Source organism: Rhincodon typus, chromosome 10, assembly GCF_021869965.1.
Source record: "Rhincodon typus isolate 14 chromosome 10, sRhiTyp1.1, whole genome shotgun sequence".
Lineage (NCBI taxonomy): Eukaryota > Metazoa > Chordata > Chondrichthyes > Orectolobiformes > Rhincodontidae > Rhincodon > Rhincodon typus.
The window spans coordinates 8,456,702-8,483,824 of record NC_063341.1 but is presented as its reverse complement, the minus strand read 5'-3'; the positions used below and the strand labels follow the sequence as shown (position 1 = coordinate 8,483,824).

The following is a 27,123-nucleotide window of genomic DNA, read 5'->3' as shown; positions in this document are numbered from 1 at the left end:
AAATGCTGAAGAAGGGTCTAGGCCCGAAACGTCAGCCTTCCTGCTCCTCTGATGCTGCTTGGCCTGCTATGTTCATCCAGCTCTGCACCTTGTTATCTCAGATTCTCCAGCATCTGCAGTTCCTGCTATCTGTCGCATACATAACACATATGACATTATTAAAATAACAGATGCTAGTTATTGCTTCTGCCAGTCTTGCGCTTGGCACTTAATTAGCTGTTCACATCAATTTTTTAAAGGCTTCCTCTCTGAGTGTAGACAAACTCAAGCACTTTGAATATTTTGTTTTACCACTTTTCATTAACTTGAAGATTGAGGCAGAAGGTTAAAATGGATCCTGGCATACCCTGGGAATCTTCAGTAAGGGAAGAAATGAAGGAAATATGCAGTATTGGCAATGGGAAAACAGTGACAACACAAATTTATTTTTCTTTTAGGGTATGATATTTCCCAATTCATCGAAGATATTTTAATAATGAACATTCTATCCTGTCTTACATTCTTTTTATATAAAAAACATTCCATGTGACATTTATGGCAGAAACAATTTATTCTCTTGCATATTTTCCTCAGTCTTTTTTCTCTATTTTTCCTTTACTCTTTCCCACTTTTTTCTCTGCTTGCTCCAATTCTCTCATGTGCTATTCTGCAGTCTCACTGTCATGCTCTCTCTTGTTCTCGTGCTCTCATTTGTTCCCATGCTTACTCAATCTGTCACATGCTCTCTCTCTTTCTCTCTCTCTCTCTCTCATTTTTAATCTATTTTTCTGTCTCATTTCTCTCTGACTCACCTTTAGAGATTGAAATCTGTTTGGCTGTTATATCCCTTATTTTACCAATGCTATCAAGTCAACAGGCCAACATCGATTCTTTGAAATGTCCAAGAAAACATGCCAGGATAAGGATTGACTAAATCTAACAATGAGATGCAAACCAGGGGGAAGTGACAACATAGGGCAACAGCAATGCCACAGAGCTGGAGTAGCATTTTATAGGCAGAGTCTGCCAATCATGAACAGTGACACCAATTAAACAAATGAGAGGAGGGGATTCAATGAACATCCCCATCCTCAGCGATGAAAAGCCCAGTAAGAATACACATGATAAGGCTGATGCATTTGCACCTCTACGTCGGAAGAATTCTTGCGTGGATGATCTATCTCTGCTCACTCCTGAGGTCCCACAAATGTCACCCTTCAGCCAATTCAACGTGGTATCATGAAACAGCCAAGCACATTGAACATCACAGACTGACTCCTGACAACTTCCTGGCAATAATGTGCATTGCTCCTCATCAAGGTACCCCAGTAAAACCTGCATCATTGGTAGCTGTCTAAAACCATGGTAAATTGCCCACATATGTCATGTCCAGAAAAAGCATGACCAATCCAATCTGAACAATGACCACTCCATCAGTAAGTTCACAATTGTCAGCAGAATGATGGAAGGTATCGTTGACAGAGCTATCAAATGAAATTTACACTAAGTTAAGTACTGGAGAGTCTGGCAGTATCAATTTAATCATTGCAGACTTGTTCCAGACATGGACTGATGAGCTGTGATGAGGTGAGATTCATTGCCCTTGATATCAGGGAACATTTGACCAAATGTGGTACCAAGGAAAAAAGCAAGATTGTAGACTGTGAGCAGCGGGATGAAAAATTCTCCACTTGCTGGAGCCATGACTAGCTTTGAGTAACGAGTTGTGATTTTTGGAGGCCAATCATCTCAGTCCTAGGATATTGATGTGGAAGTTCCCATACACGGGAGATGGGATTTGCCTGGATGGGTTCAGCTCCAACAAAACTCAAGGATTTTGACACCATCAAAGATGAAGAAGCCAGCTTGATTGACACCACATCCACAAGCGACCACACCTTCCCCCCACCGACGCTCAGCAGCAGCATTGTTTCCCATCAAGATACACTGAAGAAATTCACCTAAGACAGTACCTTCTGAACCCACAACTATTTCCATCTAGAAGGACAAGGGCAGCAGGTACGTGGGAACACCACCACCTTCAAGTTCCCCTCCAAACCACTCACCATCCTGACTTGGAAGTATGTTGTTGCTTCTTGACTGTGGCTGGGTCAAAATCCCAGAACTCTCTTCCACTTGGCATTGTGGGTCCGGCTGCAGCACATGTACGGCAGGTTTCAAGAAGGCAGTTCACCACCATCTTCAATGATGGCTAAGAATGGGCAATAAATGCTGGCCCAGCCAGCGATGCCCATGCCCCATAAAGGATTTATCTTAAATGGCCTAGTTTTTCATGCTGAGTGCTAAGCAAATTGGTGAGTAGCTAGTATCATCATGACACCCTTATTGCTTTATTTGTTGATGCTGGGGGATTCACTACAGTAAGGATTTATTTTGGGGAGATGTAGAGCTGTGATGAGAGATTTTTAGAGGATTTAATATTGCGGTGAGGGGATTTAGCAATATGGCTGTTGAGGTTGGCGGGGGGATGGTGTTTGTACAATTTTTTGGGCCTTTTAGGCAGCTTTAGTAGCTTAAAAAATTGGTTTTCAGCTGTGATTTGTGCTGAGGAGCTAAATGCTGAGTGGTGAGCTCGTAAAGGGGTTTAACTTATCTTAGTTTAACTCACTCGGCCAAGATAGGAGCTCTGTTGGCGGGAATCAGTGACTCGGCTGGGTTTTCCCAGCAGGCTGTGGGAGTTGAGGGCTGGCTTCCTTGAGTGTGGTCAGGAGATGGCACATGTGCAAGGCAAGATCACATTGACATCTGTGGCAATGTGCACACTGCTGCTGGGTACCTTTTCATTGTTAGCAATAGTAACAACAGTATCACGAGGTCATGGCTAAAGGAGTAAGTCTGACACAAAAACATACATGGAGTAAGATACTGTTTGGCAGCTGGGCTTTCCTTCAAGTTAGCACCTTCACACAATGCCTGCAACTAACTAGTCATCAGGTGTATGCCTTTTGTCTGGATACCAGCCTTTGGGCAATATAGTAGCTAGGCATGTCTGCACCTCCAGGGGCAGCAGTGGATAATTTCACTGGTCCAGAAATGCAGAGACCTGGGCTAATATTCCAGGGACATGGTTTTCAATTCAACAAATAAAACTAGTTAAAGCTAGTTTAATGGTGACCATGTAACCACGGTCAATTGTTGTAAAAACCCGTCTGGTTTAATAATGTTCCTCAAGAAGCTAAATTTACCATCTTTGCTGTGGTTCTGGAGTCACATGTAGGTAACGTGATTGATCTTAATTGGCTCTCTAGGCCATTTCAGAGGGCAATCAGTTCAAGGGCAACCAAGGTTGGGCAACAAATGCCAGACTCGCCAGCATTACAAAACTCCCATAAAATAATATGTCAAAATAAAGCACACTTAGGCTTTGCAGGAAACAACAAAGGATGACCTTCCGGCTTGGAAGCTGCTGTGGGAGGACTCTGTGCCATGCCATGGCACAATGATACACATCGCACAGCACGTATACACATGTCCCTGACTGCATCTGAGCCACAGAAATGTGGTGTTGGCATTGCTACTCTACAAGAAACCAGCTTAGTTAGCACATGCTCTAATTGAGAGACAAGTTACACACTGGCATCGGAAGAGAGTGTGGGAAATCACTGCCTTTAAACAAGTGTAGGCTTGCACTGAGCAGACAACTGATAGTCAGTTGAGTCATGAGTGGCAACCTCTGAGTGCCTTAACTCCCTTCAGATATTATCTGATGGAGGTGCAGCCATTGGTAGCGAATGAAATTTGGAAGTTGCTAAGTTCAATCCTCTGTGAACCAACTACTCACTGACTTACGATGCAAAGTTAAAACAAAGCCTACGCAGTGCACAACATAAACCTAAAACACTGCGTCGTCTGAAAATAGTCAAGATGGCTGTGTAAAGTTAGGCAGATACAAAACAAATGGTCAAGAAATCTAAACTGTTTGTGATAGTGAATGTCGCTGATTTCTATACGAAGTAATCAAAAAGGTTGCTTATTCCTGTCATCTTCAAAGCTGCCCCCATAATATCAGTATAGAGTGAGGTACTCACTAAAAGCAATAAATAGCTTTCCAATTAGGCTGGAAACCACTGTGAGCAACAATCCTGTGAGATAGATATCTCCTAGTTCCCACTACATGCTCTCCCATTGCTTTCTGTCATGAACAAATTAGATCATCACTTGAGCTTGAGAAGACAATAGATTGCCTTAGCAAAGAGAAGGAACACTGCCAGGACAGAAGCTACTTAAACACAAAGTTCCATCTATTTGCAGTATCTCAATGACCTCTGCTGGAAAAAGCCTCCATTCCACAGGAGACACATAAAGCAAACAAAAAACCAACAAACAAAAGAGCAATAAAGAAGACTGCGACAACTACAGTGGCACCTCACTCCTTAGTGTTACGGGGAAAGCCAATGCAAGAATCATACTCCATTAACTTGCAGTCAGATTGTACCTGGAAGCATAGTGTAGTTTCCATGCCAGCAGATCTACTGTGGATAATGATTTTCTACTTAGCTAGCAATTTCCATTAGATTGGATACATGGTGGTTCATAATCTGTGCCTTGGTTATTGGTACAGGCATAGGGAGAATAGACACTACATTTGGCTGAGTTACAAGATATGTATGGAATAACATTGTACAGAGTCATGTGACCAAGCTGATGGTTCAGAAGACCCATGTTCTAAGTGCCTTGTTGTACAACTGTGAATTATGGACAACGTAAACAGTGATCAGAAAGAGAAGCTTAACCACTTTCGTCTGAGTATCATGCAACATATTATGGATATCTGAAGAAGACTTATATCAGACTCAAAAAAAAGAAGTTAGCTCAGAGTATCTCTCTCCACGTTTGCTGTCTGTCACACTGAGTTTCTTCAGTATTTTCTGATTCTCTTATGGATATAGCCCAGCAGGAAAAAAATTCCAAATGCAGCAGTCATGTCAAAAACAGATTTGTCAGTACTCAAATGCAGCCAGCTCATTGCCTCTAGGATGTCCACAGGGTGGAAGGTGGTCACATTCCTAATCTCGTTCTGCCTGGTGAGGTTGTCAGATGATCCATGAGACACCAAAGGCTCCACTTTAAGGATGGTTGCAGATGTGACATGAAGCCCCTGAAAGTTGATTATTTCACCTCAGAGCTGACAACAGAGGAATACAGTAATGACTCCTGTGGCAGGCATGTGCCATTACAATGACCAGCAGATTCAAAAGCTTGGCACAAGCACGAAAGCCAGAAACATCCTACGAAGACACTTGAAAGCTTTGTGTATGGCACTTGTGATAGAACCTACCTCTCAAGGATAAGGCTTCACAACCCATCCATGTGAAGGCATCCCATCCAAAATGGATTGTTTCCTGCCCACACATCGTCTTTCCTACTTAGAAGGATGCCAGCTCCTTCGGAAGGCTGAGGTGTGACTGAGACAGTCAGAAACTTTTGTTATGAGCTTGTGTAAATTGTAAAAATGATCCAACTACTTGCACTATTGCACGGGAAAGATGACCGAAAGAAGAAAGCAGGATAACCTCGGACACGAAGCAACTATACAAACCCAACTAAAAGACACTGCCCGTGAATGGGAGTAAAACAAAAAAGAAGTTACAGGAACGGTTAACCATTTGTGCACCTCAGATGAGCTGATACATCAGACTGCTGAATTCACCAGCCTGTTTATTGATCATTAACTTTGCCTCCAAACCTTGACACAGTTTACGCATCAAGGATTGATCTGGTTGCTTCTGTGTATTGATCACTTTGATCTGCCAAATCTGGAGCTGCATTGAACTAGAAACAAATCGAACTGAAAGGCTTCCAGTCGATTTAATTTGTGTTTGTTCCCACCAGAATGTTGATGGGAGCATCATGCATGAGAAAATTAGCACACAGAACATTTCACCGTAAAATAGTACAAGGAAGAGCGACAAGGTTCGAACAAGTTGAATAAAATAAAACCAGCGAAGTAAAATTTTTTGCACTGATATTTCAGTAGATTATTGTTGTAATCAGGATTATTTTCAATGTCCACAAAACCCAAGGTGGAAACAGATAATGAATAATTTGCGCAAACCTGTCTATCATCTGAGTCAACACAAAATGATTGCAAATTTTATGGAGCATGTTGTTTTTATTCTCAGATCTCCATTTTTTCCAGAAATTCACTGCATTCAACTTGGCCATTTTGGTTAACAATGTGTTTGCATATTTTTGCTGATGAATTTCAAATTTTAATTATTTTCCTTAATAAAACTACAACTGTGAAATGCTCCAAAGGGACTGGACTCTTTTTGCAAGTGGATTAAAATGATAAATATTCTATTTCATTACAGTTCAGCATTTGTATTTCCTGAGTTGGTTTGTAATTAATATGCAGCCTTAAAGATTACACACAATCAGCAGCATTCTATAGCTGTGAAAATTGTAACACTCATGCTGAAGTAAGAATGCTGGAGACATTTTGAGCTTTAATGAGTGCTACAGAGTCATGATGAAAATTACTTGACCAGGAAGAGTGCCAAGTGAAAAAGTTTATGAACTAACATGAGAAAAATAATGAGGCTGAACGAAAGGGGTAAAAAAGGACTGTTGCACTGTTATTCAGGAATCAGAGAGAAAGTTACTGGCAATGTAATGATATGGTCAAGAGATAGGTAACAGGTAAAGAGGTGCACAGTTATGTGAACTGATGGAGTTGGTATGAGCAACATCTGGACTGGGGACAAGCCATCTGTGTAGAGTAAGAAAAGTTTGGAATTAATTTGTCCCCAACTCCCAGAATGGAGAATATCAACGCACACATGCGTAGGCAGACAATTATTTACTCTGATTCTAACCACATCAGTGCAATCAGAAAGTAAAGTAATCAAGGCTGTTTGAACATGGATGAGAGTCCAGCAGACTGGCCTAAATAGAGCAGAAGTAACAAAATACTGTTACTGGGAGATACTGGTAATCAGCCTCGTTAAAACAATGGGCTCAACCTTGGACTGTGTGAGTTGCGCTGTGTTTTTTTTGGAGGGTTTCTTGCTATGAGGCCCAGCAAGATTTCTTGCATTTTCTTACCGCATACACCTCATTGAACTAGTTTACCCAACCCAATGGCATCCCTCTCTTCAATTTTAATGCATTGTAACACATACATGCTGTTCCTGGAAGAACTCACCACTTGCCGCTCACCGAGTAACCATTCAAAGATGTGTGTCCCTTGCCATTTTTAAAAACATGTGTTCATTCAGACAAGTACTGTCAGTCTGGAGGTGCCCTGCACGGTTTCTGACTTTTTTGCCCTGGGCATTTCAGACAGTGGAAACTGGCGCCTCTCTTTACAGGCAGGGACCTGGAGGTCCTGATGGATGGGATGCTGCTGATCGTTTGTTCTCGTTGCCCAGGATCAGGAGTGGAGGCCATGACCCTAGACCATGCCAGGTCTGACTTTGCCACCCGGAACTGTGCAGTCTTTGCTGTGCATTCTTCCAGACAGCTATGTAGGGAGGAGATTAACTCTCACTATGGGATACAATATTTTCCCCACTTACTGTCTTGTTATACTAACCCACACCAATCCCCATCACCATTAATCATTGATTCATAGAATCCCTACAGCCTGCGAGTGGGTGACTTGGCCCATCAAGTCCACACTGACCTTCCGAAGAGCATCCTACCCAAACTCATCTCCCTACTCTGTCCCTGTAACCCTGCATTTTCCATGGGTAACCCACCTAACTTGCATATCCCTGGACACTATGGGCAATTTAACATGGCCAATCCACCTAACATCTTTGAATTGTGGGAGAAAACCCCGGTACTCTGAGGAAACCCACGCAGACATGGGGAGAATGTGCAAACTCCGCACAGACAGTCACCCCCGAGGGTGGAATCGAACCCAGGTCCCTGATGCTGTGAGGCATAATGCTGCCCATGCCTGCATGAAATTGCATTAGCCTGACATCAACAATGGAGACATTGGACATGTTCTTGTAGACAAGGCATTACCCTGGTGTAGTGCAAGTATTAAGATGATTACTTGAGCAAGCTACTGTGTTTGAGATTATTAACCCATTAGATTCCTGTACTTAGGGAAAATTGCCCTAAATGATTCCATACAGGGCACATAATATAGACACACTAAGATGATGCCAAAAGGATGCAAGCCTTGTTGAGTTACTTCAGTGGAAATAATCCTAATTCCAAATTTTAACAATCACTGAAGGGAATTTAGACAGAGATTTTTCAACACCATAAAGAATCCTTTGGAAGTAAAAGGCATAAAAGTACTTCGTCTCATTGGACAGGTGGGTGAATAGCTATCAATGTAAATTATGTTGATCTACGTCCTAAGAACACATTAGGCGAAATGTCTTTATGCAAAGAATTATAGAAACAAGGAATGCTTTACCACTGGGAATATTTAAGGTAGACATCAATGCATCTTTTTAAAGTAAAACTGGATGAATAATGGAAGTAGTGTAAGATATAAATCAATGGGGAGAGGACAGGTTTGTACCATATGTTTTGAATTGCTTCAGTGAAGAGCTAGCATGGAAAAAGAGCTGATTTTCTCTCTGCTGTTGCTCTAAAGTTAAATCATGCATCACAGCATTTCAATGCCCAATTCTACAGCCCAAGGACTCTCCAATTATCATCTTTCTGAAAGTCTGAACCTACTGAATTAAACCGTGTTATTGTTCTCGCACGTTCACTTTGGTATATTCTTCATCTCAGCTTCCTGAACCATACGGAAGCAGGTGGATCACTGCTACCCAGTAAGCCATGACTCTCATCCTCAGATGGCCAAAGGCTAAGCTGGTCCGTTCAAGGTGAAAATGAATTTCATCATTCGTGCCTGCCTTAATATCAAGTGAAGGCTCCTAAGATACAGAAAACTTTTCAGGAATTGCTTTGATCTTAATTGATGATGGGAGGTTGTTTGATGTGGCAGCTGTTTGGATGAGGACTTTCAGGTTCCCAGTGTTTTGTGAAAGGAGAAGTTGACAATAACCTGAAGCTCAGTTTCTAAGTGAGTGCACAGACACACGTCTCATTGATTAATTGCTTCAATGCCAACCAAGATTTTGCTTTCGATTGAAGGCAGTCAAAGCTGAATAGTTCCCCCTATGTCCTGCAGATTATCTCCACGCCTGTGGACAATTTACTGGAGGCAAGGTGAGTGTTTCAGTGAGGCAATGTAGAAGAGGCACTGTTGTAATGATACAGACCTGTTTGGCCTCAGTTATTAAGGGTTTTGGTGAGGATCACAGTTTGAATGTCACTAGGGGGAGATGATGGCCTAATGGTATTATTGCTGGACTGTTAATCCAGAGAGCATTCTGGAGATAGTGGTCCAAATCCCACCACAGAAGGCAATGGAATTTGAATTCAATAAAATATCTGGAATTAAGAATCTAATGATGACCATGAATCCATTGTCAATTGTTGGGAAAACCCCATCTGGTTCACTAACGTCCTTTACCTACATGTGACTCCAGACCCACAGCAATGTGGTTGACTTGAAACTTCCCTCTGCGGAATTAGGGATGGGCAATAAATGCTGCTTAGCCAAAAACACCCTCATCCCATTAATGAATAAAAGAAAAAAAAACTATGGAATAGGAGGAAGATGGTGATAAGTTGTTGGGAGTAACGAAACCTGAGGAGGATACTTCATAAGCCTTCATGTTTGACAAAGACAAAAGCTTTTATGAGGGGAGTAAAGATCATGCACAGTTCCCAGGAGGACTGTGGAAATACTTTAGGGATTTCCTCAAAATATCCGTGAAAGGGTCAAGCATCCCATTGAATCATAGGAGACCCAGGCTAGTGACTGACCAAAATGGAGAAGTATATTTTAGGAAGGCACCAAACGTAGAGAGACTTTGTTGAGAACATGTAGATGCGCCATAGAAAGCATTCTATCTGAATGCATCACAGCTTGGTATGCCAACTGCTTTGCCGAGGACAGCAAGAAATTAGAGAGTTGTGAATACAGCCCAGTCCATCATGCAAACCAGCCTTCCTTCCACTGGTTCTGTCTATACTTCCCGCTCCCTTGGGAAAGCAGCCAACATAATCAAAGACCCCTCCCACCCCTGTTATACTCCCTTCCACCCTCTTCCTTTCGGCAGAAGATATAAAAGTCTGAAAACACATACCAACAGATTCAAGAACAGCTTTTTCTCTTCTTTTTGCAGACGTTTGAATGGACCCCTGGTATTAAAGTTGATCTTTCTCTGCACCTACTCTGTAGCTGTAACACTATATTTAGCATTCTGTTCTGTTACCCTGATGTACTTGTGTAAGGTATGATTTGTCTGCTTAGCAAGCAAAACAATACTTTTCACAGTATCTCAGTACATGTGACAATAATAACCCAACTCAAAGTAAAGGAGGTGATACTGAAAGGAGCACACGGCTTCCAAACAATCCATCTACACAAGCCTCCAAGCACTTCCTGCCCCAAAGCTGGTATAGTGCGTAGGTCAAGCATTAGACCTATCAACCATTTCAAAACCCATTGAATAGGGGTGGAAGTAAGTTATTTCCAATTCTGAGGTAAAACCTCCTGAAATCCAAAGGATGCACATTTGAGCATTAATGGTGATCAACTGGTTCTACCATCCATCACTGAAATATAAAGCAATATTGGACCATGCTCTCCATTGCTAAAACTGCCCCCTATTTGTCAATCATCCTGGAATACAAATACAACTCACTGAAACTACCCTCCTGTATGTCCCCCACCTTCACCTCTGGATAGAAGTGTGAGGAAGTCATGGAACTTTGAGTAAAAACATCAAGAACACTAATTAGCTGCCTCTGCCAGTACCCTACCTTTCCCTTGGTCACTGGCCATTTAAGTTCCCATTTGTCCTTGACCTGAAAGTATCTTTGTCCAGTTTCTGTCCTAGCTCCTGCTTTGCTGTCTTCATGTTCCTTGTATCCATATGTTCCACCTCTTGTCCGCAACCCAGTTACCACCAGTCTGTTGGATACTCAACTTCCCTTTCATGGCCCCCAGCTGGACTAATCTAATGATTCCCATCGCCTTCTCATAAAATCATTAAAACTCAAACAGCTTTGACTCCTCTGGCCTTGTAAGTTGTTGCCCAATCATGAATCATCCTTTCCTCTCCAATGTTCTTTCGAGTTAACACAGTACCAATTCATTGCTGTTTTGCCTGTAATTCCATGTTTGAATCCCTCCATTAAGATATCCTCCCCCGCCACCATTCTGAAATCGCCCTGATGTAACTGTGAAGAACAATCAGTCTTTGCAATCTTTCTGCAGACGACAACACATTCTCCTTCACCAGTTTTCCTTTGCCATTCAGATAGGTGGGACAATGCTCATTTGGTTCTATTTGTGCATTTCAAATCATAGTGTGCTTAGCAGAGGTTTCTATTCCTGTTCTTGCGTTGGTACCTGTGAAGTCCCCACATGATTCGATTTTGATCCATCTCCAATTCTTATTTGCATGCTGTTCCTCAGTGTCCTCTTTGAAAAGGCAACAGGAGCTTCCCACTAATGTGCCGAGGTCTCGTCCACCACTAAGGATTTGATGAGCAGGCGTTTCCTTCAGATAAGTATTGGGAGGAATAGGGTCCCGACCCAAAACGTCAGCTTTCCTGCTCCTCTGATTCTACCTGGCCTGCTGTGCTCCTCCAGCTCCACACTGTGTTATCTATTGGGAGGAATAAAGGATTTTTTTGTCATGGTTCCGGCCACAAACACCATTCCTCGATTACCATTTTCCTAACACCGGTCTGAATCTGTGTCAAACCTCTCGTAAACTTGCTATTGAGCTTGATCTTGAATTGATCTTCTGGTTGCTAATCCACTCCATTCCAGGACTTCCTACTTTCACTTCTGTAATATTGCCTAACTCCACTTCTGCCTCTGAACTGCTGCTGCAACTCTCCACCACATTTGTTTTCCCCCTTCTGGACCTGACTGTTCCACTGTGGGCAGCCTCCCACCCTCTGCTCAACGTGATGTTGACCAAAACCAAAACTCTGCTTCTACTTTTTACCTCCCTATTCTTGTGATGGATATTTCAGGATACAGTGTCTGACGTTAGTAGATTTCTTGTTAATTCATGATAATTTCTGAATCCTAGTTTGATAGTGTACAGCTGGAGGAGCGCAGCAGGTCAGACAGCATCAGAGGAGTAGGACAGTCGATGTTTCAGTAGGGTCTAGACCCGAAACGTTGACTTTCCTGCTCCTCTGATGCTGCCTGACCTGCTGTGTTCCTCCAGCTCCACACTGTATCGACTCTGACTCCAGCATCTGCAGTTCCTGCTGTCTCCTAACTTCTGAATCCTGTCTGGACGATTCACTCTGCAATGTCACAGCAACATCAGCAAGGTACAAGTATTGAATCCTTTTTAATCATTTTTCTTTGCGTTTTCATTTTCTGATTAGAGCACATTTTCACAGACACCGGTCGCTTCCTGACCTGAATAGTAATTCTTCATGCATAACTTCAGGCAGACGGGTCACCCCATCATACTGGAATTAACACTAGTCAATTCTGATCAAGTCATTCATTACTAAGCATCCATACATGTAGTACTGGCAAAGAGACCACTTACTAAATTCTCTTTGCAACAGTGGTTTTAAGGAGGGGATTCTCACTAGGGGAATTAGAATTGCCCTGAAGCGAAGGAATCAGCAATAAAAGGAGCCAGTCAAAAAAAAATTGAAGTGTATGAACGCTCATAAATAAGATAGAATTTATTTCAACAGCTCTTAAGGAAATTAAGGTACATGTAGAGGAAACACAATTGTAATTTTTCATAGTTCATTATGTATGAAGGGCGCAGCAAATGAGAAAAATGCACAGTGATGTTACAATTTAAAAGGAAATCAGAAGAGTGAACTTGGGAATTACACGCTTGGCTTCAAGCTTGTAGTGCAAAGAAAAGGCATAGCTTATATTACAGGTGGAACAATTCAAAACCAGTTAACAACAGTCAAGCTAATAATTCTATGGCAGCATGCATTCTATAGATAGTTGCATCAATAAAGAAATAATTGGAATTTGTTCCAGTTGTAACAGAACTGCGGAATTAAACAATATGGTAGATGTTTTATAATTTGATGTTCAAATGACTTTCAATAAGATGCAACTCTGTAAACTTGTATATGGCCCGAGTGATGCTAATATTGTAATATAATAAATTGGCAAAAAAGTGTAAAAAAAGCGTCTTTGCAGTTATTTTGTTTTAGGGAAAATTGTGAAAATGTGAATCTAAATACTTTCTTCATTATTCCCTCATTCTTAAGCACAAAACCACCACCCTGTCTTCTTTAACCTCATCATAGCCACATCTCTTTTTACGACTTTTTAGGTTCTTATGCACAACACTTAGAAGAGTAAATAGCAATGTTTATGTCAGCCAGTTTTCGCCTTTCTAATCTGTTTTATATCATGCCTATATTAAAATTCTCTTTAGTATATACTTATCATTTGCCTTTCTGAATCATATTTTAATCATATGTGTTAATGTCACACAGTTTGAGTTCTTTATGGACTGGTCGAGGAGAAGACAAAGAATTGTGTTCAGGCTTAGACTTCCAAATGACACTATATTTTACATTACTACTAAATACTATTGTACATGGTAATCATAGATCTACCAGGCTCTAATTTATGGCTACATCAGGCATGTCTTAATTTGAATATTCTTCATGCATTCAAGTCAATGTGCTCCGGGTTCATCCAGAGAATCTTACTCTGGTGAGTCTTTAAGAGTGCTTCTTTCATACTGATCCATTTGTCAACGTCACAGGGTACGGTCCACATGCCTTGCCATCCGACAAGTACCAACCTCAATGAATCATCATGCTACATCGCCAATCCACTTACAGTAGTTCTGCACTTCAGTACTGCACTGGCTCTGGTTTTGTACACCTCGCACACTGGGACTGGCACCCTCCTCATGGATACGACAAGGTTGCATCTCAGGACTGTTCATTTGCTCTTTTAATACTCGCTCACTTTGCACCCACTCACTTGTTAACCTACTTCAACGCCTACAGCATCTCTGTCTTGTCCTGCATTGTGGCACTTTGTCCCCTCAGCGAGACCTTAAAGTCTCACAGGTCTCTGCCTTACTCTGCAGTTTAGGGCAGAAACAAAGCCAGGAAGCTTTTCTCGGTTGTCAGTAACATCAAGGGGGTGGACAAGTTACTGTACGGCTGTATTTTTTAAAGAAAACGCTTTGAACAATTGAAATCAATAACATTTTTGAATTGTTCAATAAACTCATTTTTTGTACCTTGCTCAAAAAAATACTTCAGTACCTTCACTGTAAAGGTTTTGATGTTTGACATTGCATTAATGGTTTTTTATTCCTGAAATTTTCTTCCTAATTCAATCAAATTTCTTACCTAAACAATTAACTCAAAATGTTTTGTCAAAATGTTTTCATCAATTAATTCATAACTTTGCTAACTTGCTGTTAGAAGTCTTAACTCCACTCCTCCACCTGATTTTATGTGAAAATGTAGGTTTTCTGACCTTTCCCTCAAAGGATTAAATTTGGGTGTCCAGTAATGGGTTCCTTTTCTCAGGTTCTCAATTCAGAATTCTCCCCTTAGCTGCTAGTATGCTTGTCACTGCTCTCACTGCTTTTTAAAAGGCTTGTTTCCCCTATTACTGATAGTAAAAGGCTTTCTTGAGATTTAACCAGTGATTCTTCCAAAAGGTGATTCTTTTCAGAGAGGCTTCTTCCATGGCTTCTGTTAAGCTCTATCATTTGTTTTCCTCTCTGACCATTGGCTGTTCTTAAAAGATATGCTGACAATTTTTTGAAAAATATAATTTTTTGAAGACTTCTATTCCTCAGATGATATGTTACTTGATCTTTATTGCTTCCATGATTTACTAGGCATTAGTCCTATTGTTGCCGTTGTCTTTTGAAATGCATTTTTATGCCACAGAGGGGTTGAGCAGAAGGCAAAGTAAAGAATAATCTTCAGGCTTAGACTTCTTAATAACGGTATTTATTTCACATTACTATAAAATACTGTTGTACATGGTGATCATAGATTTACCAGACTCAGATTTATAGTTACATTAGGTTAGACTATTATTTACATTCTTCATGTATTCCATGTACCCTCTGTATTTCAGAGTCTTGCTCTGGAAGTCTTACAGAATGTTGCTTCCATTTTGTTCTAACACCACCCACACAGTTGTATTTATACCCAATGATGTGTACTTGTGTGACGTCATCATAAGTTTGTGTGGAAGTCTCAATGACTTCATCTCGTTAGCCTCCATCTTTATCCACAGTAGCAGAACCTTGGACTCGTTATTCTAAATAGAAACAAGTTAACTAGTCATTCATCTTTATTGTTATTTGTTGGATCTTTCTGTGTGAAAAATTGCTACCACCTTTGCTAAGACAAGGTATTCTATTCTGAACTAATTCAGAATGTCAGAAGAATATCTGGACATTGTTGTATGTATCTTATTTATCTAGATATCACACATTTTGTGTTTAAAAACCACAAGTAGTGAAGTATTATATAAATGCACAACTTTTTTTTCTTTTCTTCAAATCGCATAAAATGAAGATTATGCATGGTAGACCAAGAGAATCGATTAAACATGAATAAACAAGTCAGTAAAACAACTTCAGGGAGTAGTGCACACTTTATCAATAAAATACGTACATACAAGTGGATTTCTAAAATGGAATTCCCAGCAGTCAACACTGTCACTTTTAAAATATTAATGAAAGTTTCCAAGAAGTGAAATCTTGTGAAAGGAATTCAGACAGAGCAACACAAAAGATCTTGTTTCAGAGATAGGGTCTAGGCCCGAAACGTCAGCCTTCCTGCTCCTCTGATGCTGCTTGGCCTGCTGTGTTCATCCAGCTCTACACCTTGTTATATCACAAAAGATTTTGTGTTTTCTTTTGGTAAGTTGTGAAGGCAGTCCGCAGAAATTAAAACTATTTTTAATAGCTGCTGTTGTTTGGAAGGTGGAGCATGGGGGAAAGAGAGCGTGGTTGTTGCTGTCTAGAATTACAGGTGGTCTCTGATTTATGAACATCCAGATTATGAATGCTGCCAGGTGCAAATGAGATCCCATTACACGATGTATTAATATTAATTTTAACGATTCAACATGTGAACATTTCCTTGTACTTAAAATGGCTATTTTATATTCTCCTATTATTGTGTTACACAATTCCTACATTGTGTTACGGAACCCGTTCTCAAAACCAGAACTGTCAGATAAATCATCTGTATCTTCCAATAGGTTTATAACTAACAAACTAAATTGGCCACTAATAGATCTAATTCACTGTTATCTCTAGTTTGATTGTGTGTCAGATGAATAAAGTGATTTTAACTCTACAAAAAGAAGACAAATTTACAGTACAGCACCATTTTGTTCTGATAGTTTCTGCTGAAATTACTGATAGGGGGCAGCACGTTGCATCAGTGGTTAGCACTGCTGCCTCACAGACCCAGGTTCGATTCCACCCTGTGACTGTCTGTGTGGAGTTTGCACATTCTCACCTCCAGGTGCTCCGGTTTCCTCCCACAGGCCAAAGTGCAGGCTAGGTGGATTAGCCATGCTAAATTGCGCCATAATTTTTAGGGATGTGTAGGCTAGGTGGGTTAGCCATGGGAAATGCAGGGTTACAGGGTTGGAGTGGGTCTGGGTGGGATGCTGTGCTGAGGGCCAGTGAAGACCTCATTGGGCCGAATGGCCTGCTTCTACCCTGGAGGGATTCTGTGATTATTGCAGCTGATTAAATAACCATCAACAGTTGGGTGGTAATGAGATTATAAGAAAACAGTGGTTGTTAAATTCATAATGTGAAAAGGTTCTCCACTCATTTAGACATATCTGCAGGAGGCATCTGATTTTCAAGTTTAACTTTGTGAAGCTTATAATTCAGACTATGAATATGTTTGACCTCAGCAATATCTCTGCTCGCTCACACTGAGAGAAACCATTGCCATTGGGGAGGACGGATGTTCACAGTCCTGATGAAGGGTCCCGACCCGAAATGTTGACTCTCCTGCTCCTCTGATGCTGCCTGACCTGCTGTGTTCCTCCAGCTCCACACTGTATTGACAGATGCACATATTATCTATAATCTGGGTTAGTCAAGGACAGTGCACACAAACTTCTTATCAAAATTATGAATACCTTTAGCACCAGTGAGAGCTAACTGAGAAATACAGTCAAAACTCATGTTTTGTAAAATGTGGAACAAATTTGTGATCCATACATATCAAGAACTTTTCATTTCATAACAAAGTCAAATATGTTTATGTCCGAGCCAAATTTAGAAATCAGTGATCTAAAGAAATGTCCTTCATTATCCATGATTTGTGTCGTAAGAATTTGGAACTTGGGGAAAATGTTGCAAGGTGTTGATATTTGCTGCATTTCCCATGTCAGTCTACAGAAGGCAGTCACTTGGCTCAGTTAAGATGTTTGCTGGGATTCCTTCAAGCACTTTTGTTCTACAACAGGCCTTGCATGAACTAAAAGATTCTGTGGTTCCAAGATGCCCCAGTATACAAAACAGTCAGTTCCCTACTTCTGAGCCAGGAGGCCTGGGTTCAAGTCCCACTTGCTCCAGAAGTGGGTAATATCATCTCTGAACAGGTTGATTAAAAACATCTCCAAATCAGTAGGACCATCTTTATGCAAGGCATGTAATTACCTTTCAATGGATTGACAACTGTAGATGCACAATGAATTTCTCCAGGAAGATAACATTTCTGAAAATAATTTATTCACTTACGGGATATTGCATTGCGAGTAAGGCCAATATTTATTGCCAATCCCCAACTGTCTTAATTGAATGGCTAGTGGGTCATGTCAGAGAACAGTTAGGACTCAACAACATTGTCCTCTGGAGTCATGTGTCACCCAAACTGAGTAACGGTAGTGGACTTACTTTCCCTAAAATACTATTGAATCGGATTTATTTTTGATGATATCTTGCTATTTCCATGGTCATCAAGTTGGGGGTGGACTGACTAATGAATGACTCAACACCCGGCACCACTAGTGGGGAGAGAGCCTCTGGGCAAATCTCTGCTGAACAAAGGGTAACATATATTTTTTATACATTCACTTTTAGCCCTTTGGTTTTTACAAACCAATCGTAGTACTCATTGATTACCTACACATCCTTTCAGGTTAATCATGTAGCTGAATGATCATTCCATGGATAGCTTTGGGTCATCTCACAATCTCATGATGTTTACCAGTTATCGATTACCCTTGTCCTTCACAATACATGTTACTCAACCACATTCCAGGCTTAACCAGTTAATAAGTACATCCCTGCTAATTAATAGTAAGGGGGTTTCTCTTACCTATGTTAGACTGAATGTCTGCAGTCCCCTCAAAAAAGCCTGTATACTCAAAACTTTTTTGATATACAGCTTGTAGCTACCATTACCTGGGGGTCTCAACTGATGTGGATCAACCCTTTCTCTTCTATCCCATGATCAATACCAGACTTTGGACCAAGTCAGTATGAAGGCTTCTATTAGCATTTTCTCAAGGATGTTCCTTATCAAAATGTCTCTACGCAAACAGAAGGTTCATTTTCTCTTCTCACTCAACAGGACTCATCTGTCTGCATTTCACAAGACTCTTTGTGTATTAACTTACACTTGTTACCTTGGACATACTGCATCTATGAAGGCTACAATTACTCTAGTTTATAGTTTACTTTTAAAGCATAAGACTATGGAAGCTGCTGTTTTGGCTAACAGTCTTCCCCAGCCATTTTATGTTAATGGAAAACCACTTTCAGATTTTGTTATACTACTTCAGCCATGGGCAACTCTAACAATCACTACAGTAGCTAACGTTCTATTCTAGATTTATTTATCAACTGAATTTATATTCTTTCGTTGCCATGGTGAGATTTGAGATAATGTTTTCAATCTTTAGTCCAAGCACAGAACCAGTATGCCACTGTGTACTATTGGTATGTTTTGCTGGACCTTTCTAGCTTCCAGCTGTTCACTGAAAATTCTGCAACTGCCTGATACCTGGCTTCTCTACGTAATAGTGATCAAGTATGCCATCTGTTATTTACAATTGCTAGCAGTAGAGCAATACTGTACACAGATAATTTAATCCTGCATTCCCTTGTCATTTACTTCCAAGTCTGTCATCGGCATTGGATGGAATAATAGAGATCTGGTTTTACAGATATTTCTACCTTTCACTGAAACAACAGAACCAATGTTGTTGTATTGCCATAGACATCCATCATCTCCTAAATACTGTCTTTTTTTTCCTGTTCCTCAGGAATATTGTGCAGATTTAATGCTACTCTGGAGCACATTCAGTTCATTTCTGCATTTATCTATGTCCTTCAGACTGTGCACAGGTCTTTCTCTTCCATGTCTTCACTGTCATCCAGTTGGTGGGATTGCTCTCATCTGATTCCATTCCTATTGACATAAATTTACTCAGGGAATCACTTGCAATACCTTCCCTTCCCACTGCTAAATCATTACCTGTGCTGTCACAAGGCTTCCTCCCATTTCTTATTGAAATGTTGCCCCTTGGCAATTTGACATCACATTTAACCCCAAGGAGCGCTTGCAACTTTACATTAGCTTAATCATTAAAAGCATCTATTTCAACTTTCACAACATCACCCAAGTTCACCGGCGTCTGAGCTCGTCTCCTACTAAAAAATTAATTCATGCCTTTGTTCCTTTTTTTCTCGGATAGTCCAATGCAGCATGACCACTCTTTCACAGTCCACTTTCTGTAAGCTCAAATTTCATCCAAAATTCTCCTGTCCATGTCCTGACTGGCACAAAGTCCCATCTTCCTATCACCAATGTGTTCGAAGTCTTACATTGGCTGTCAGCCAAATAACATTTTGATTTTTAGAACTTGCTATTCTTGCTTTCAAACCCCTGTATGGTCTCATTCCCTGCCATGCATGCAATCTCTTTTCAGCCCCACAATCTTCTGAGATATCTACACTTCTCTAATTCTGGCCTTTTGAGCGTTACTGATTTCAACCGCTCCCATTACTCTCCTACACAGATGGCTGGGCTTTGAGCACTTGACGACCTATTCATAGAGCATCCCATCTCTTTAGAGATAGTAGGAACTGCAGATGCTGGAGAATCTGAGATAACAAGGTGCGGAGCTGGATGAACACAGCAGGCTAAGCAGCATCAAAGGAGCAGGAAAGCTGACGTTTCAGGCCTAGACCCTTCTTCAGAAAAAAATTTTTCTGAAGAAGGGTCTAGGCCCGAAACGTCAGCTTTCCTGCTCCTCTGATGCTGCTTGGCCTGCTGTGTTCATCCAGCTCCGCACCTTGTTATCCCATTTCTTTACTTTACTTTGCTCCTTTAAGACACCCATCCTCACCCGCCTTATGCCAGCACGGATCAGTTTCTTGGCCGTTTGACCTCTATCTCTTTATGTAGTTTGTGGTGCTCCTGTGTACTGCGATATTTTATTACATTAAAAGGTCCTACATGAATAAAAGTTGTTGTTAGATTGAATCTGGGTGTACTTTCTAACATAAGGATGATATTTTTCCCCCGACACATACTTGATGACATACGGGAGCAGCATTAAAGTTTCTTATTGAAGCTTTCCCTTTAGTGATGCTATTTCAATCAACAGGATTGGAACCAGTCCCATGCATAGATCTTGTCACCTTCGGTAGGGTTTAGTAAAATTGATAATCTTTTTTAAATTATAATTTCTTACCCTAGGGGATTTGTACTCATTCTTGTTTTCCCAAAACGTGTGCGATAATAGCCATTGAAGAATGAGATTTGTTCTCAATACTTGCAACATTATTCCAACCTGCCTTCCCAATTGTCATTGCCCTGCTGCAGCTATTGCCAATGCATGTCACAATGTGCTAAAGTTGCAACTGTACATTAAATACTGTTACACCCTCAGGTCTCTGTGGTTTTGATAAAGCTCTTTGCCTTTCCAGGAAGTAACTGGAAAGCAAAAAGCTCCTTGTAAGATAAATAGGCCCCCGTTCCTTTTGATATTTCATAAGGACTGTGTCTATGGTTTACCATTACTGTTTCCAATATTCTGTGTGAATTGTGTACTTATGGGTTGTCTTAATTAACAATCTTTATATATTGTGCAAAAGGTTTTACAGAAAAGAAGTAGTTATGTAATTATTTTCAATTCAAATTAGTCTACTTAATCTACTATCATGGATACTCATTTTGGCACTCATTTATTTTATTATTCACTTGTTTGTATATGTGGACCAGTCTTTATCTATTCCTTCTCCCTGATGCTCAAGCCAACCCAACCTATACTTTCTCACCACCCCCTCTTGCTCATTATCTACAAATCCCTTGGTACTATGCATACCATTCAAATTCCTGATGCACTGTGCTGTCAAAGGGTGCCTTTTACAAGTATTTTGTCTTGCAAACGACTGCAAATAAACATACACCCCAGAGACTCTCAAAGCTATGGCATTTAATGAATCCAATGAAGAAGTGTTTAGATTGACGGGGCCAAAGTGAGGAGCCCACGCTGGATATGTAAATGTAACCATGTTGTATCCTTATTGCTGAATTCCATTGCGCTGAGTTCTTGCCAAGCACATTCATATCACACTAAATATTCATGTAATCTGTGATGTGAACATGCCATACTATTAATTTGTTCCAATCACGGTTATCAAGACCATTACGTGTAGAAGCAGAAGTGGACCATTCGGCCCATTGAGTCCGCTCCAATATGTGATGTGATCATGGCTGATCTAATAATCCTTTCTGCGTTTTTGCTATGACCCTCGATTCCCTCACTGATTATAATCTGTGTCTCAGCCTTGGATATTTTCAATGTCACAGCTTCTGCAGCCCTCTGCAGTAAAGGATTCCACAGATTTGCTACCTGCAGAAGAAATTCCTCCTTATTTGTTTTAAATGGACAATGCCTTTTCCTTTGATTATGTCCCCTGTTCCTAGACTCCCCCAGAAGGGGAGATAATCTTTCTGCATCTATACTGTCAAGCCCCAAAGAATTTTATGTGTTTCAATAAAGTTGACTCTCATTTGTCTAAATTCCAATGAGAACAGACCTGACCTACTCAAAATCTCCTCATAATAAAATCCATACCCTTGCGAAACTTCTCTGGACTGCCCCCAATGCCTGTATATGTTCCCTCAGATAAGAAGACCAACACTGTTCACAGTATCCTAGGTGTGGTCCGATTGGTACCTTACCTGGTTTAACAATGCTTCCCTATTTCTGTATCTATTCCCTTTGAAATAATGGCCAACATTCCATTTGCCTTCGCTATTACCCGAAATTATGTACTAGCTTTTTCCTATTTAAATAATATTCAGCTACTCTATTCTTCCTGTAAAAGTCCATACCCTCATTTTCCCCACATGATATTCCAGTTGCCATGTTTTTGCTCACTCACTTTACTGGTTTAAATCCTTCAATGGACTCCTCACGTCATCATCGCTGTTTGTCCTCTCAGCTAATCCACAAACTCTCTGCTTCCTCAGACAAGTCGTTAACACGTAATGTAAGTAATCGTGCCCTATCGCCATGGAACTAGTTAAAAGTTCCCATCCAAAAAGTATGGCCTTATTAGAACCCCTCTCCCATCACGAAGTGAGCTAATCCTCTATTTATATCATAATATTATCCCAATACCATGCATTCTTATTTATTAAGTAGCCTTAGGTGTGATACCTTATCAGAGGTCTTCTGGAAATCCAAATATTTTATCTACAGGATCCCCTTTATCTATCCTATTTGTTACTTCCTCAGAAGAATTCTAAGACAATTGTCAGGCTTGATTTCCCTTCATGAAAGCCACAATGACTCTATCTTATTACTTAATGAGTTTCTAATTTCTCTGCTATTATATTCTTTACAATGAATTCTGTCATTTGGAAAATACTATTGTTAAGCTAACCGGCCTATAGTTAACTACTGCTCTCCTCCCTTTTGAATAAGGGTATTATATTGACAGTTTTCCAATTTGGGGCATTTTTCAGAATCTAAGGATTCTTGGAAGATTATACGAGTGCATCCATCATCTCTGCACCTATTTTTAAAAAAAAACCTAGGTTGCATCCCATCAAGTCCAGGGGATTATCATTTTTCAGCCTCATTAATTTCTCTAGTCCTCTATCAGAAAGTATTTATTTCCTGCCCTTTTTTATCATTTGATTATTTAGTATATTTGGAATGCTGTTTGTGTCTTCTACTGTAAAGACTGATGCAAAGTATTTCTTGAACTCCTGCTGTTTCCTGGCTCCCCATTATTATTTTACCAGCCTCGTTCTCTAAGGAGCTCCTTAGAAAACTCTTTCCCCTTTTGTTTTCTTAGTTTTTAACTATTTACCAATTGCATTGCAAGGCAGCTGCTCCAGTATTTGAGGGGGGTGGGGGGACACAATGAACCTGTAAGCTCATTTCAATTGATGAGACTGGCACTCTATTGGAAAAAAAATGCCAATATAGAATGTAGGCTCCACTCAGTCTTTGAAATTTATTTATATGTGAATATTTTGAATATTTTTATTGAGCCTATTGAGTTGTGAGGTAGACTTTGAGGTTAGTTTCTTTAACATTACCACTAATTTTGGAGTCAGTTAGCTCAGTTGGCTGGACTGCTGGTTTGTGACACAGAGTCCTACTAACAGCGCAGGTTCAGTTCCCATAGCAGCGGAGGTAATCATGAAAGTCCCACTTTCTCAACCTCGCCAGAGGTGTGGTGACCTACAGGATGAATGAGGTAGCAGCCCTACAGTCCTTTGGGACTATAGCAATATTGGTAAAGTTGCCAATATTCTGTCAGTCCTGAATTGTCACATTTATAGGATTTTGTGTGTTAAGTTAATCTCTCATTGATCATTCAAGAGTGCCAAGATCTCAAACACAAGTGTTTGAAGCATTCCTGAATGAACTTTCTCCGTTTTGATTGGTCGTAAGCCAGAGACTAGCATGAGTCAGCGGGGATGTGTGGCCTCTTCAAGGATACTTTGAGGACATCTCAAAAGCAATTCCTTCTCTAATTGCCTGAACATGTCCTTCTATAACCACGCTCCAGAGCTCCAATGTATTTTGGAGGTTTGGACAACCTACAGCTTTGGAGAAGTATCATCAGTGATGCCCGAATCCAATGGCAAGTGAGGTAGTTGAATAATACTTTCTTTTCCCATGCTACTTGCCAGCATGAAAGCACTAGTCTCTCAATGCCAGGCGTACTAGAATTGCCATTCTACTGGGAGTGATCAGCCATTTTTGAAAACCACAAGTGGAAGGAGGTTGAGTGCATCTTTTACTGGGTGTCCTGTGCACACCAATTGAACCCCAAAAAATTACTCCATAGCCATTTGTTCCTCCACATGTGGCCTCCAAAACCTGCCTCCCAACCTCACTCTTTTAACATGTCATTTTATGGCTGCATCTAAGAGTACAGGTTCAAGATGGAGTAAAAGAGAAACCAAGGTGAAGAACTATCTCCAAGCAATTTTCTGAAGAAGGGTCTAGGCCGGAAACGTCAGCCTTCCTGCTCCTCTGATACTGCTTGGCCTGTTGTGTTCATCCAGCTCTACACCTTGGTATCTCCAAGCTTAAGCTTCTTTAGAACTCTGTTACATTCATTATAAAACTGAACATTGTTTAACATGCTAATCTGAGATATACCAGGTTCACACCTTAATGTTTAAGTTGAAAGACTGTTATCTACATGTGCCTCTCTTTCAAGTCTAATTAACTCCTCCCACACAGTGTTATTTATGCCTATCGGGGAGCATTTTTGTGACATAAGTGCAAGGCCTTTCTTCGATCCTAAAACCTGTTTACAATACCCACTTCCCCTAGCCTACCCAGTTCCCTCTGATCCTGAAAGAAAGGGTCTTAGCTCACTCTGGGATCTATCAAAGTTCTACATAGGCCTTCTCTTAGCAATGCTCCCTACTAAGCTCTAGTACTGCTGTGATTGCTAGAGCTACTGACCAATCAGATTGGCTGCCAGCTCTCAAGAGTGGGACATCTTACCATCAAGGGTTGGAAGTCCCACACTCAGCCTGTTTCCCATTCCATTAAGGGGTGATCACTGCAGGGAGGGCCGCATCAGCTTCTGGGCAACACTTGCAGCATTCTCCTACCTCAAGACCTCCAAAGCAACTTCTCCACTTGAAACATGGTCATAGCTAGAGATGTCCAGGAAGCTAGAGGAGGAAGTGCTTTGGGGATGTCCTTAAAGTATCCCTGAAGAGGCCACACATCCCCACTGACTCATGGGAGTCCCTGGCTTATGAGCAAACAGAATGGAGAAGATTCACACAGGAATGTGTCAAACACGGCAATAAACGTCATTGAGAATGCATGGAAGCCTGGTTCAGGTGTTGTAGGCAATGCATGAACCTCCAACTAACCCATCCACCCAACCCTTCAAGCTCCCCTGCACCACATATGGCAGAATCTGCAGAGGACTTATCAGCTATTTCAGAACCCATTGGATGAGAGTGGAAGCAAATGCCTGTCATGGATTTTACTTTGGTATCAGCACGCCATAAAAATGTGGAGTTTTTCAGGCTTTGGGTACGGCAAAGGTGAACCTTGACAGCTCAGAGCCATTGAGCATGGAAACAGACCCTTCGGTCCAACTAGTTCACGCCAAGCAAGTTCCCAAACTGAAAATGTCCCACCTGCCTGCACTTGACCCATATTCCTCCAAACCTTTCCTATTCATGTACTTATCCAATGTCCTTTAAACATTGTAATGCTACATGCATCCATCACTTTCTCTGGCATTCATTCCACACACGAACGAATCTCTGTGTAAAAAAAAAATGTTGCCCCACAGGTCAGAATCAAAGAAGACGTATAGATTAGAATAAACCGCCAGGCGATTTCAAGTTTGCACAAAATGGGCAAAGATAGAGCCTTTTCAAAAACACAACATTACCTTGTGAATAATAACTTGAAACAATGTCCATCGGTCTACACTTAACAGCTCAAAAAGCTAAAAGGAGAGGTGAGATAGAACCATTCTCAAAACAGTTATGCACTCAACCATCAAGAAAAAATGTAGGATTTAGGGAGAGAGACACATTGTAGCCTCAAATCCTATTGGAGGGTGGGAGGGATCATGTGACAGATCTATTCTCAGAGCCATTCTTCCAGGAGAGAGGGAGAGTCCTGGAACCTACATTCTGGGAAAGTATTAATTGCATGGGGTCAGAGGGACACTTCATTTTCTTAGGTGCCTGGACCTTGTTTATTTCCAGCCAGGTTTGAACAGAAGAAGTGGGTTTGTCAGTATTTCTTAAATACTGTTGTGATAAAAGCAGAATCCTGTGGATGCTGGACATCCAGAGCAAACAGAGAATGCTGGAGAAACTCAGCAGGTCTAGCAGCATCTGTGGAGAGACAGAGTTACATTTCAAGTCCGGCTTAACACTTCTTCAGAATGGGAAAATGTTTTATTTTACTTCTGGCAGACGTAGAAAAGGATTGGCAAGGGGGAAGATTGTGGTGGGGGGGCTCCCAGCAAAAGACAGGGGAATTGTTAAATGGTGGTACAAATGAAAAATAGATGTATAATGGATGTGAATGGAAGAGAATGGATCCTCTTTACCCAAGTGCAAAGTAAACAAGACAGAAACAACTCAAGGCTGTTGGGGCAGGGGAAGGGAACGTAACAAAAACAGAGAACAGAAGGGTCTGGGCCCGAAATGTCAGTCTTCCTGCTCCTCTGATGCTGCTTGGCCTGCTGTGTTCATCCAGCTCTACACGTTGTTGTCTTATAACAGACATAATGTGGTCAGTTTCTGAAGTTACGGTATTCAGTGTTGAGACTGCCAGGCTATAATTTGCCCAAGGGGAAAATGAGGTGTTGTTCCTCAAGTTTGCATTTTGCTTCATTGGAACTAAATCAAGGCCTGGACAAAAATGTTCAGATGAGAACAAGGTGGTTTACTGAAATGGCAAGCAACTGGGAGATCAGGGTCATTCATACAGATCAAGTGGAGATATTCTGCAAAGCAGTCACCCAGTCTGCATTTGGTCTTATCAAGGGAAAGGACACTGCATTGTGGGCAGTGAATGCAGTAGACTAGCTTAAAACAAGTACAAGTAAAACACTGCTTCAC

General features: G+C 41.0%; 1 protein-coding gene across 1 annotated transcript in view; it reads left to right on the top strand.

Moving 5' to 3' along the window:
- astn1 (astrotactin 1) overlaps positions 1-27,123 on the top strand; it is a 1,993,575-nt gene that overhangs the window by 1,133,581 nt on the left and 832,871 nt on the right. The gene's annotated exons all lie outside the window — the stretch shown is intronic.